General features: G+C 43.8%; 1 protein-coding gene across 1 annotated transcript in view; it reads left to right on the forward strand.

The window, feature by feature from the left end:
• CFAP299 (cilia and flagella associated protein 299) overlaps positions 1-12,539 on the forward strand; it is a 353,732-nt gene that overhangs the window by 32,454 nt on the left and 308,739 nt on the right. The gene's annotated exons all lie outside the window — the stretch shown is intronic.

A 12,539-nucleotide genomic window follows, 5' to 3' on the forward strand; every position in this document is an offset into this window, starting at 1 on the left:
CCAAATTGTTCCTTAAACCAGGGTTACAGTTGCCAAAATGGAACGCCTAGTTTCCATTTGGGGACCAGATGGCTCGAAAGTCGTATTTTTCAATATGACTTTTTGGTTCCTGCAAGTTCGTTCTGATTGTGCAGAGAAAATATAACAGACGGCATTCTACAGTATGTGTTGCTAGTGTGCTGTTGTTGTTGTTTAGTCGTTTAGTCATGTCCGACTCTTCATGACCCCATGGACCAGAGCACGCCAGGCACTCCTGTCTTCCACTGCCTCCCGCATTTTGGTCAGACTCATGTTTGTAGCTTCGAGAACACTGTCCAACCATCTCGTCCTCTGTCATCCCCTTCTCCTTGTGCCCTCTATCTTTCCCAACGTCAGGGTCTTTTCCAGGGAGTCTTCTCTTCTCATGAGGTGGCCAAAGTACTGGAGCCTCAGCTTCAGGATCTGTCCTTCCAGTGAGCACTCAGGGCTAATTTCCTTAAGAATGGATGCGTTTGATCTTCTTGCAGTCCATGGGACTCTCAAGAGTCTCCTCCAGCACTATAATTCAAAAGCATCAATTCTTCGGTGATCAGCCTTCTTTATGGTCCAGCTCTCACTTCCATACATCACTACTGGGAAAACCATGGCTTTAACTATATGGCCCTTTGTTGGCAGGGTGATGTCTCTGCTTTTTAAGATGCTGTCTAGGTTTGCCATCGCCTTTCTTCCAAGGAGCAGACGTCTTTTAATTTCGTGACTGCTGTCACTATCTGCTAGTGGGCTAGTGTATGAAAACAGGCAAGGTCCAAGGATCTCCAGGCATGCACCTCCAGATGGTGGAGATGTCTGTGTTGTTTTGCTACAACTGATTAACATGTGTATGCATATTTGCTCAGAAGTATCCAGTGGGGCAAGGAAATCAGTCCTGAGTGCTCACTGGAAGGACAGATCCTGAAGCTGAGGCTCCAATACTTTGGCCACCTCATGAGAAGAGAGGACTCCCTGGAAAAGACCCTGATGTTGGGAAAGATGGAGGGCACAAGGAGAAGGGGACGACAGAGGATGAGATGGTTGGACAGTGTTCTCAAGCTACCAGCATGAGTTTGACCAAACTGCAGGAGGCAGTGGAAGACAGGAGTGCCTGGCGTGCTCTGGTCCAGGGGGTCACAAAGAGTTGGACACGACTAAACGACTAAACAACAACAACAACAACATCCAGTGGGGCAATCACTCATGAGTACGGGTGCATAGAATTGCAATCATGGCTTATTGGAATGATGAGATCCAATATATACGAAAAACCTACCTTTCCCCTCGTTGTGTAACTGGGGCCTCGGATATATAAAAAGAAATGATTTCTGCCTAACCAGAGATCAAAACCATATTCTGTGCCCTAGATATATCAATAATCTGCTTTGAGCGATGTGATATGTGGTTTCTTTGGAAACCAAACAAATAAACCAGCAGTGCTCATCCTTTGTTAACCACCAGAGTGTACTTCAAATGATTTTTAACAGGTCTTTTTCTGAGTGTTTTCTTTTTTTAAAACAAAAGGATCAGCCAGCGTGGATTTTTTTCTTCTCACCTGAAGCAACTCTGTACCTGGAGTTCTTTACTTGGGGCTGTTTTCATAGCAACCAAGCGGGGAGGGGGTTTTAAATAAACTTTGCCGCTCAATGTGGAACCCCTCCAAGAGAGTTTTGCTACTCTTTTATGGGAGCTTTTTTGGCTTTCCTTGAAATTCCTCAAGCTGTCTTGGCAGATTTTGCCTTAGGTGAAATTTAGGCGGCTACCCTAGCGAGCAGCAGCAAAAGTTTTGGCAGAGCCCATCATTACATACATCAGCAGGTCACTCCCAAGAAACGAGGGCAAGGGCACTCCCCCCCCCCATCTCCTCCCACCAGTGTGAAAAGCAGCAGAGGAAATGTCAGAATTCTCCCCTCCTGACATGTGTGCAAAAAGAAGCAAGTTGATGAAGCAGAGAATTCTGACCAAACCTCTGCCGCAGTGGATGGAATACAGTAAAGCATTCCATGGAAAGCCAGTGTGGTGTAGTGGTTAAGAGCGGTGGACTCGTAATCTGGTGAACCGGGTTTGCTTCCCCGCTCCTCCACATGCAGCTGCCGGGTGACCTTGGGCTAGTCACACATCTCTGAAGTCTCTCAGCCCCACTCACCTCACAAAGTGTTTGTTGTGGGGGAGGAAGGGAAAGGAGATTGTGAGCCGCTTTGAGACTCCTTTGGGTAGTGATAAAGCGGGATATCAAATCCAAACTCTTCTCTTCTTCTTCTTCTTTCCTTTGTCTTGCCATGTGTGAAAGAATTCAGCTGCAAGTGCATAGAACCATATGATCACCTGAGATCACATGCCGGCCATGCCGCGATCCTCGCACCTCCACTGAGCAGAAACACAACACAGCAATACAGTTTCCCAGGTGGTAGCTGTTCTCTGGACTCCCCATCTATAGCATGTTTCGGTTGCTCGCTAGAAATAGATTCCCCACCCACCTGGGCATTTCCTGACTTTTGACCACTTGGTCATACTGCTTCTTATTTTTAATGTATTTTGTATTTGATTGACTGGCTCTCTCTCTCTCTCTCTCTCTCTCTCTCTCTCTCTCGGTTGTATCACAGCCTTTTATTCCTTCCTAAAATTCCTGCAGGATCAGGCCAGTGGCCCATTTAGTCCAGCATCCTGTTGTCACAATGGCCAACAGACTGACCAAAGGGGGTGTCTACAAGCAGGACCTGCAACAGCAACTCATATTTAGAGACATATTGCCTCCAATTGTGGAGGTGGACCATAGATATCATGTCTTGTAGCCACCGATGGCTTCTACGTATAGTAAGAAGTCTATAGGTTGACTAAATTAGTAATGTGCCACATTAGGAGAGGTGGATGGATTAGGGGGTTATGCTGGGCACCTCCTGGAAATTTATGGACACTGGATGCAGCCCCCAAGCTACTCTAACTTACTAATTTTATATCAAAGAGCCTTCTGTCATTATGGATATATTTTTGGGGGGTGTTTCCCCAAAATAGCTTCATGCACAAATGTGCCAGATAGATGTTTGAAAATATAGGATTTGTGCAAATGTTTGAATGTGTGTTGCTTGCATAGATACATGTACCAGATGTCCAGGCTGTGGCTTATTGTCACAGATGTAATCAATGGCAAATATGGATGCTTTCATGAATGAAGCCAATGCTTTTTTTGTCTGTAGGTATGTGTGCGCGGGTGGCGCTGTGGTCTAAACCACTGAGCCACTTGGGCTTGCCGATCAGAAGGTTGGCGGTTTGAATCCCCATGACGGGGTGAGCTCCCGTTGTGCGGTCCCAGCTCCTGTCCACCTAGCAGTTTGAAAGCATGTCAAAGTACAAGTAGATAAATAGGTACCACTCCGGTGGGAAGCTAACGGTGTTTCCGTGTGCTGCTCTGGTTCACCAAAAGCGGCTTAGTCATGCTGGCCACATGACTCGGAAGCTGTCTGCAGACAAACGCCGGCTCCCTCGGCCTATAGAGCGAGATGAGCGCACAACCCCAGAGTCGTTCACGACTAGACCTAATGGTCAGGGGTACCTTTACCTTTATGTGTGAGTTAACTTGGCTAACGCAAGGCAGAATGTGGGAAATGGACATTGTCATTTCAGTTCTGTAGCACACATATTTGAGTTTGTGATTGTTTTGAAGGCTTATGCTTGGAGAGTAGGCATTCTCACCCTGTGTTGCTGCTCCTGTTGACTGTTGTTGAGCTTTACCTTTGATTGGTTTGTTTTTATAGTTTATTATCTTATTAATTAATTTATTTTTGTTTTGTTTTGTTTAAGCCACCTTAAGCTTTGTAGAGGCAAGACACATTTTTTGTTTTTTAAAAAACACCACGACAGTGTTAATTATAGCTTATCATAATTAGTTTCTCCACAACAACATCCACCAGTGTTCTTTTCCTAGTGCCTTGGCTGTTCGAAGTACTTCTTTTAGTAATGCTGGTTGTGTAATGTGAGGACAGAGGCTAGAAATGCAAAAAAAGAGAGAGCAAACTTTACCTTTCTGCATGCAAAGGATGTGCATAATACGGGAACCAATAGCACATGTGCTAAGGTTTACCAGCCATTAGTTTCTCGGTATAAAATTGGATTTCATGTGAATGGAAGCTGGGCACAGGGGCCACACATAGCTAACCTAAAAGCAAGCATCATGGCTGATAGCCTGAGAACGGTCTCTCTGGTTCTAGAACCACAGATATTCTCCGTAAAGCACAGAAGGACAAAGTGGCTTTCCTTTCAGACTTTTTATATATTACCTGGTTGTTCATAAGGAGCAATGGGTAAGACTGAAGAGATTGCTATGGCAGGTATCTCTAGGATGTGAATTACGTCCATCTCATAGTGTAACAGTTGAAGCCAGTTTTGCCTGATAAAAACTATATGCATATGACAGCCATAGTTTAGCAAAGTGATGATCTGAATTTGGGAGGACAGGACTGATGCTGCTTTGAGACCAGCACTTGTGGCCGAACTCCCATAATAATACATGCTTAACTCTTTTGACTATAAAGAAAATGATCGCATGCCTTGACAAGCAATACTACAGGCTCCCATTGTGCTCGCTTGGAAAGGAATTTGGTTATGTAAAGAATGCCCTGCTATAGGGCTGGGTGATAACTGGCTTTCAACTTCGTGATATATCACCAGCTAAACATCGCAATATACTGATATATCACAATGTCTGAAATAAGGATGGAGCTATGTTGACTGGCTTCACGGTTTTTCCCACATTGTGATTTTTGCATAGCCCACACACACCGCGATTCACAATATATTTCCAGGTCAAAAACTATAAAACCGATATCATGATATAATCTTGTTTTTTGTAATTTTTTTATTGAGTTTTCCATTTTTTCCCCATAAAATCCATACCTCAATAGCATGTAAAAAATATCCCACCAATTCCTGCCCCCCCCGACTTCCTTCAACTTCCTTTTCTGGTTTGTTTATACACTGTTTTCCCTTGCTTATTTTCTATTCCATTATACGTATTTATTTATTATTTGTTATCATTTATCATTTTTTACATTGATTTTATAAATTTTATATTTATTCTAATTTGTTAATTGTAGATGCTCATTCATTCCCTGCTAGTGAGTCCATTTCCTTATATTGTTTCTGTATATACAACATAAACGGTTCCCAATCTTTTTTGACTTCTCTGTTGTCTTTCCCTCTGAGTCTTTCTGTTAGCTTCACCATTTCGGAATTATTTTTGTAGCCATTCTTCTTTAGTTGGTATTTCTTCCCTTTTTCATCTTTGGGCTAGTAACATCCTGATTTATTTAATTTGTCAATTTATCATGATATAAACTTGAAACTAGGGACACGGGTGGCGCTGTGGTCTAAACCACAGAGCCTAGGGCTTGCCGATCAGAAGGTCAGTGGTTCGAATCCCCGCGACGGGGTGAGCTCCCGTTGCTCAGTCTCGGATCTTGCCAACCTAGCAGTTCGAAAGCATGTCAAAGTGCAAGTAGATAAATAGGTACCGCTCCGGCAGGAAGGTAAACGGCATTTCCGTGCGCTGCTCTGGTTCGCCAGAAGCGGCTTAGTCATGCTGGCCACATGACCCAGAAGCTGTACACCGGCTCCCTCAGCCAATAAAGCAAGATGAACTCTGCAACCCCAGAGTCGTCCGCGACTGGACCTAACGGTTAGGGGTCACTTTACCTACAAACTGGTTTTGGATGATATATTGATATATCACCCAGCCCTACCCTGCAAGTTCCATGCACAATACAGTGGTACCTCAGGTTGCAGACGCTTCAGGTTACAGATGCTTCAGGTTACAGACGCTTCAGGTTACAGATTCCGCTAACCCAGAAATATTACCTCGGGTTAAGAACTTTGCTTTAGGATGAGAATAGAAATCGTGCAGCTGCGGCGCGGCGGTGGCGGGAGACCCCATTAGCTAAAGTGGTGCTTCAGGTTAAGAATAGTTTCAGGTTAAGAACGGACCTCCAGAACGAATTAAGTTCTTAACCTGAGGTACCACTGTATGGCACAACTTTCAGGACCAGCAATTCTTAGCATCTTTGTAGGCCTATCTGCATAGCTTTTGTCTAGCATGGAGACGGGGAACTTGTGGTCCTCCAGATGTTCCTGAACCCTGACTTCCATCAGCCCCGGTCAGCATGGCACGTCTAAATGATCTGTCCATGCTGTGGGTCTGATCTTTGCAGGCAACATGCTGAGAACTTCAGCCTGAGCTACACAGAGCAGAGCTCCACATTGCCACAAATTTGCATGATGGAAATGTGCCTCTTCAGGAGGAGGAGATTTGAAACTAAGAAATGGGGTCCCTAGTTTTCTACTGTATCTCCATCTGCATTGCTTCCCACCCCATTGTGGCTCCTGATACATATTTATTGCATGTGTTACCAACATATTGTTCAGCCCTAAGTACTATTAACTATGTGATTTTGCTTCATTCAGATAAGTGAGTTTGCACTGTCTATCTAGTTCTCGGTGCCCAGCTGTGAGGTTGCTAGGGTGGCTGCTGTCATATGAAAGGCTATTTTTTGAAGTGCCAACCCTAGAACTGCTTTCCTCACTTGCAGTCGCAGACTCACAGCTGTCCATGGAGGTGCAGGTCAATTCTGTGTCTAGGGCAGCTGTCTACCAGCTCCATCTGGTACACAGGCTGAGACCCTACCTGCCCGCGGACTGTCTCGCCAGAGTGGTGCATGCTCTAGTTATCACCCGCTTGGACTACTGCAATGCACTCTACGTGGGGCTACATTTGAAGGTGACCCGGAAACTGCAATTAATCCAGAATGCGGCAGCTAGACTGGTGACTGGGGGCGGCCGCCGAGACCACATAACACCGGTCTTGAAAGACCTACATTGGCTCCCAGTACGTTTCCGAGCGCAGTTCAAAGTGCTGGTGTTGACCTTTAAAGCCCTAAACAGCCTTGGCCCAGTATACCTCAAGGAGCGTCTCCACCTCCATCGTTCTGCTCAGACACTGAGGCCCAGCGCCGAGGGTCTTCTGGCGGTTCCCTCATTGTGAGAAGCCAAGTTACAGGGAACCAGGCAGAGGGCCTTCTCGGTGGTGGCGCCCGCCCTGTGGAACGCCCTCCCATCAGATGTCAAAGAGATAAACAACTACCTGACATTCAGACGCCATTTTAAGGCAGCCCTGTTCAGGGAAGTTTTTAATGTGTGACATCTTAGTGTATTTTTGGGATTGTGGAAGCCGCCCAGAGTGGCTGGGGAAACCCAGCCAGATGGGCGGGGTACAAATAATAAATTATTATTATTATTATTATTATTATTATTATTATTATTATTATTATTACTTGCAATAGCATTATAAAACGCACGAATTCAACATGCTTTCCCACAGCAGGGCATTTCCACAGGCGAGTATAAAATCCAGTGTTTCCCATTACTGGGATATATCTGAGCTATGAGATTGTTTCAAACTGGCAGTGTGTTGTGCACATCTCCGATGATCTGCAGGATTGCAGCCCAAAATGACAGGCCGTGCGTGCAGATTTACTGCGATGACTTATTATTTGCAAAGACAGACTTGTCGGCATGATAAAACATTCCCCTTGCGCAGCTCAAAAAGCATTTTTGATGCAGCACCATATGATGTAAACGTTGAAAGGCTTTATAAATGACCTTCGTGTGCAAGGACTACCTCATGGGAAAATCACCCAGTATTTTTCAATTTAAATAATAGATTCCCCCCCCCCCCCTGAAGAACATGTGTTTCTGTGATCTGGCACCACGAAAAATCAGCTGCCTTTATAAACAACTTAGGAACACAGATCCCATGCTATGATTTATGATCTCTTAAGTCATGCCACTCAAAAAACGAAAATACAAAAGGAATCATAAAGCTAAGTTACTTTCTATTCATTCCTTCGTTTTTATAGCTCCGAGTAATGTTGCTTGCTTTTAGTTGCATTATCTGGAATAAAAACACTTCAGAGCAAAATGATACCAATGTTTCACTTGTTGATGCAAGCATTACTCGGTGCAAAATCGTGGTTTGCTGTATTGGAGCCTTTCTACAGGACTACGTCTGTGCTGGTGCTCAGAAGAGCTGAACTGTAGAGACTCCTTTTGATGTTTGGGAGTGTCTCTGAGAAAGAACAGTCAGATTTCTTGCATTTGAGGTTAGAGCACAGGTTTCCAAGGCTGAGGTCATGACTTCCAGGAAGGCTTGAGATCTTGAACATTTCACCTCTATCCTCTTTTCAAAACTTCCACCGCTCCCTTCATTGGTGATGCCATTTTAAGTCACTTAACTATAGTTATGGAAATATGATTAAGCCTTCCAAGTAAAGCACAAGAGCACACTGATTTCTTGAATGAGAATGGCTTTGGCAACTTGCCACAAAGGATTTATAGAGGAACAAACAAGGCAAGACCTTTGTTTCCCTCTCTATAACCTTTTGTGGCAAGTTTTTCTCTCTTTCTGGAGCTGAATGTTGGAAGATCAAGAGCAGATAAAAGGAAGTACAGTGGTACCTTGGTTCTCAAATGCCTTGGTTCTCAAACTCTGAAATCCCGGAAGTAAGTGTTCCAGTTTTCAAACAATTTTTGGAAGCCAAACGTCCGATTCAGCTGTCGGCTATTGTTTCTGGGGCGCCTGCACAAAATCAGAAGCTGCACCTTGGTTTTTGTACGGGAACGGTTCTGGAACGGATTAAGTTTGGCGCTTTTGCTTTTTTGTTTGTGAGGCTTTTTCGGTTAATTTGTTTTTGTGACGGTGTGGAACCCAGTTCAGCTACTGATTGATTGATTGTGTGACTGCGGAAATGGATAAAAGCCCCCCATCCAAACAATGACTATCATCAGTGCAGGGAAGAAGAAAAAAACTTTTTATTTTTATCATCTGCAATACTGTCTTATTTATTTTATAGTACAGTACATTGATTATTGGTTTCATTTTATGGATCAATAGTCTCTTTAGATAGTAAAATTCATGTTAAATGGCTGTTTTAGGGGTTGTTTTTAAAAGTCTGGAATAAATTAATTCGTTTTGCATTACTTTCTATGGGAAAGCGCGCCTTGGATTTTGAACGCTTTGGTTTTGGAACGATTTCCGGAACGGATTAAGTTTGAGAACCAAGGTACCACTGTACTTCTTCATGGAGCACATATTCAGCTATGGAATTCACTCCACTGGGTAGCTCAGTTGGTTAGAGCATGGTGCTGATAATACCAAGGTCACAGCTTTGATCCCTGCATGGGACAGCGACCTATAGATGATCCCCAAGGACCCTTCTATGACTCTAAGACAGCCTTTCTCAACCTGTGGGTCCCCAGATGTTGTTGGACTACAACTCCCATCATCCCTGAGCTCTGGCCTTGCTAGCTAGGGATGATGGGAGTTGTAATCCAACAACATCTGGGGACCCACAGGTTGAGAAAGGCTGCTCTAAGATGTAATAACAACACCAACTTGGATCGCTTTAGATGAGTATTAGACAAATTCACAGAGGATAAGGCTATTCATGGCTACAAACCATGATGGTTGTGTTATTCCTCCAGTGTTGGAGGCACTAGCATTACCTTTCCTGACTGAGTAGGACACGGTTGCAGTAATGCCAAGCTGAGCTTTTAGGATACAAAAAAGTAGCTAGACTTTAGAGAGCAATGAAAGAGTCATACATCTACTCTTCAGCCTGGAATCAATAAATAGTGGGATTCCTCCCTAATTATGACCTTTGCTGCCATGTGCAGTTGGGGAATGATCTGTGTCTTCCTTTTAACAAGATATCTGTTGTTTGTCTCTCATCGGTAGAGGTTTGTAGCCATATCCGTTTCCTCTCATTGCAAACAGGGCTTTTTATGGCTTATGTGCATTCATCAGCTGTTCGGTAGATTTTTGTGGAACGAAGTCCTTCCCACACATTTCTTTACTACAAAAGCAAACATATGGTTCTTCCTAAGTATCTAAACAGTGGTGGTTTTGCAGGAAAACTTACCATCTGTCCTCTTAGTGTTCAAGACTGTGTCTTGCAGGAGTAAACTAAGATGCAAAAGACAGTTGCATCTCCATTATAAACAAGCCCTAACTCAATTTCGACCTGAATTACGTCTTGCATCTTTTCAGAGTAAGATGGTTTTGCCTTTAGATCAGCCTCCTGCTTTTTCTTTTCAGGTTTATAGACCTCATAGCTATAGAGCCAGTACAGAGTATACCCTGCTGGTTTTTGACTTCTTCTTTTACATCTTAGCAGTGTTCTGTCTGCTAATTGTGGTGCTTTTTTCAAAATAAGTTATAGTAAGGTGTGTGTGTGTGTGTGTGTGTGTGTGTGTGTTACATAGCAAACAGATTAAAGGAGCAGTACACCTATTGTCTCCACTAGTCTTTTTCACAGTTCTTGACACCTGAGAACGCGTAAAGTAGTTTGCAATACAGATTTAGTTATTGCTCTTCAAAGCAGAATGTCCAGTCCCACTGAATGCTGGACAGTCTTTGCCATGCTGATGAGAAGGGCTCTTTGGAAACATTGGCCATCATATAAAGGACCCACACATCGGCGATCACTCATCAATTGGACCTCCTGTGTTGCCACTTCTTGAGAACTTCCTTGTTGCCACCTCCTTGTGCTGCCACTGTGAGAGCCAGTGTGGTGTAGTGGTTAAGAGCGGTAATCTCGTAATCTGGGGAACTGGGTTCGCGTCTCCGCTCCTCCACATGCAGCTGCTGGGTGACCTTGGGCCAGTCACACTTCTTTGAAGTCTCAGCCCCACTCAACTCACAGAGTGTTTGTTGTAGAGGAGGAAGAGAAAGGAGAATGTTAGCCACTTTGAGACTCCTTAAAGGGAGTGAAAGGCGGGATATCAAATCCAAACTCCTCCTCTTCTTCTTCTTTGGGAAGTTCAAAACAGCTTCTGATATGCCTAGGGCTCTTGACCAGGTTCCATGAACTTATGATAAACTGCTGGCCTTCCTTTGTGGTGGCATGGGGAAAATTGCCCTGGCCACATGTTGAACTGGAGTGATTTAGTCGAAACAAAATAAAAAAAAGAGCTGTTTGACGGTGGAATTTGCTGCCAAGGAGTGTGGTGGAGTCTCCTTCTTTGGAGGTCTTTAAGCAGAGGCTTGACAACCATATGTCAGGAGTGCTCTGATGGTGTTTCCTGCTTGGCAGGGGGTTGGACTTGATGGCCCTTGTGGTCTCTTCCAACTCTATGATTCTATGTGCATGCCTCTTGTGTGTATCTGAAGAAGTGTGCATGCACACGAAAGCTCATACCAATAACAAACTTAGTTGGTCTCTAAGGTGCTACTGGAAGGAATTTTTTTATTTTGTTTCGACTACGGCAGACCAACACGGCTACCTACCTGTAACTAGAACCATGGGGTGATGTAGAGCAGCCTTCATAACTCATAACACCATAACTCATAACTTCATAACTCATGTGCTGCCCCAAAGTTAACACAATGGCATATTGGGTTCCTAGTGACGATTCCTACTGAACCACTTCATGTGTAAGGTAGTGATCATGCCTTACGGGGTGTTCACAACTGATGTGAAGAATCAGTTTTTCTGCAGCAATTCTCTTAACAGATGTGTTGACTCATTATTCCTTCATTGACTTAATACATTTCAGTTTTCTTTGGGGAACCTTCTCTCTCCACCCCTGTTCCTGGTTTCACATCCCTTATCTCTTGCATCATGTCATATAGGTGAATTTGTATGTTAATCACTCAGCAGCAGATATATGGCTGGCTAAATGAGATTGGAGAAGTCCTTCCTGCAATATGGGTCACAAGTGACCTTATTATTTCTTCTCAAGTGCCATTTTGGACAAGGTTTCTATATAGGTTATGTCACCTCCAAGCATGTCATTCAGTATCTGTTTTATAGCCAACCTGAACGGACCAAATCAGATGAGAATTTTAGGTGTTACTGGATGGGACGAGGGAGCTGCGCTCAAGCTTCCCTGTGATTTCAAAATTAGATCCACTGTTCATAACACCTTAAGATAAAATGTATTAATCTTACCTTCCAGCCCCCATAATAAAACTTCATTCTTGGTCCGTAGTCTGATTTGCTTCTCTAGTGGAAGAGTTAAAAAATACTTCATATATCAGTGAGGTTTTATTTGTTATTTGGACTGAAATCTCATCACTCTCTTCCTTCGGTGGTCAGATTATAAATCTAGACAATTGTATTATTATTATTTTAAATAATGTTATTACCCAGGATCCAAAGAGTCTTGGAACCAGTTCGTTAAGCCCAAGGGAGCCGTAGACTTGCTTTTCATTGTACTCATCTGCTCCTCCATTCCACATGGCAAACTGTTTTTGAAATCTGAAGGGAGTTTCAAAAGCACTTTGTGATATGGCATCGAGGTGGGGGAAGAGCGTTCAGCTGTTCAGAGGGAAGAGAACGATAAAACATTCCACCCTACTAGCACAAGTCCGCTGCGTGAGCCTAAGCAACTCTTTGGACACTGGCCTAACCCTTATTTTAAACCTTTTTAAGAGATCTGGGTATTGTTCTGCCAGCAGATCAAAAGTATTGGGAATTGCAGTT

This window comes from Podarcis cretensis (assembly GCF_951804945.1).
Source record: "Podarcis cretensis genome assembly, chromosome: 9".
Lineage (NCBI taxonomy): Eukaryota > Metazoa > Chordata > Lepidosauria > Squamata > Lacertidae > Podarcis > Podarcis cretensis.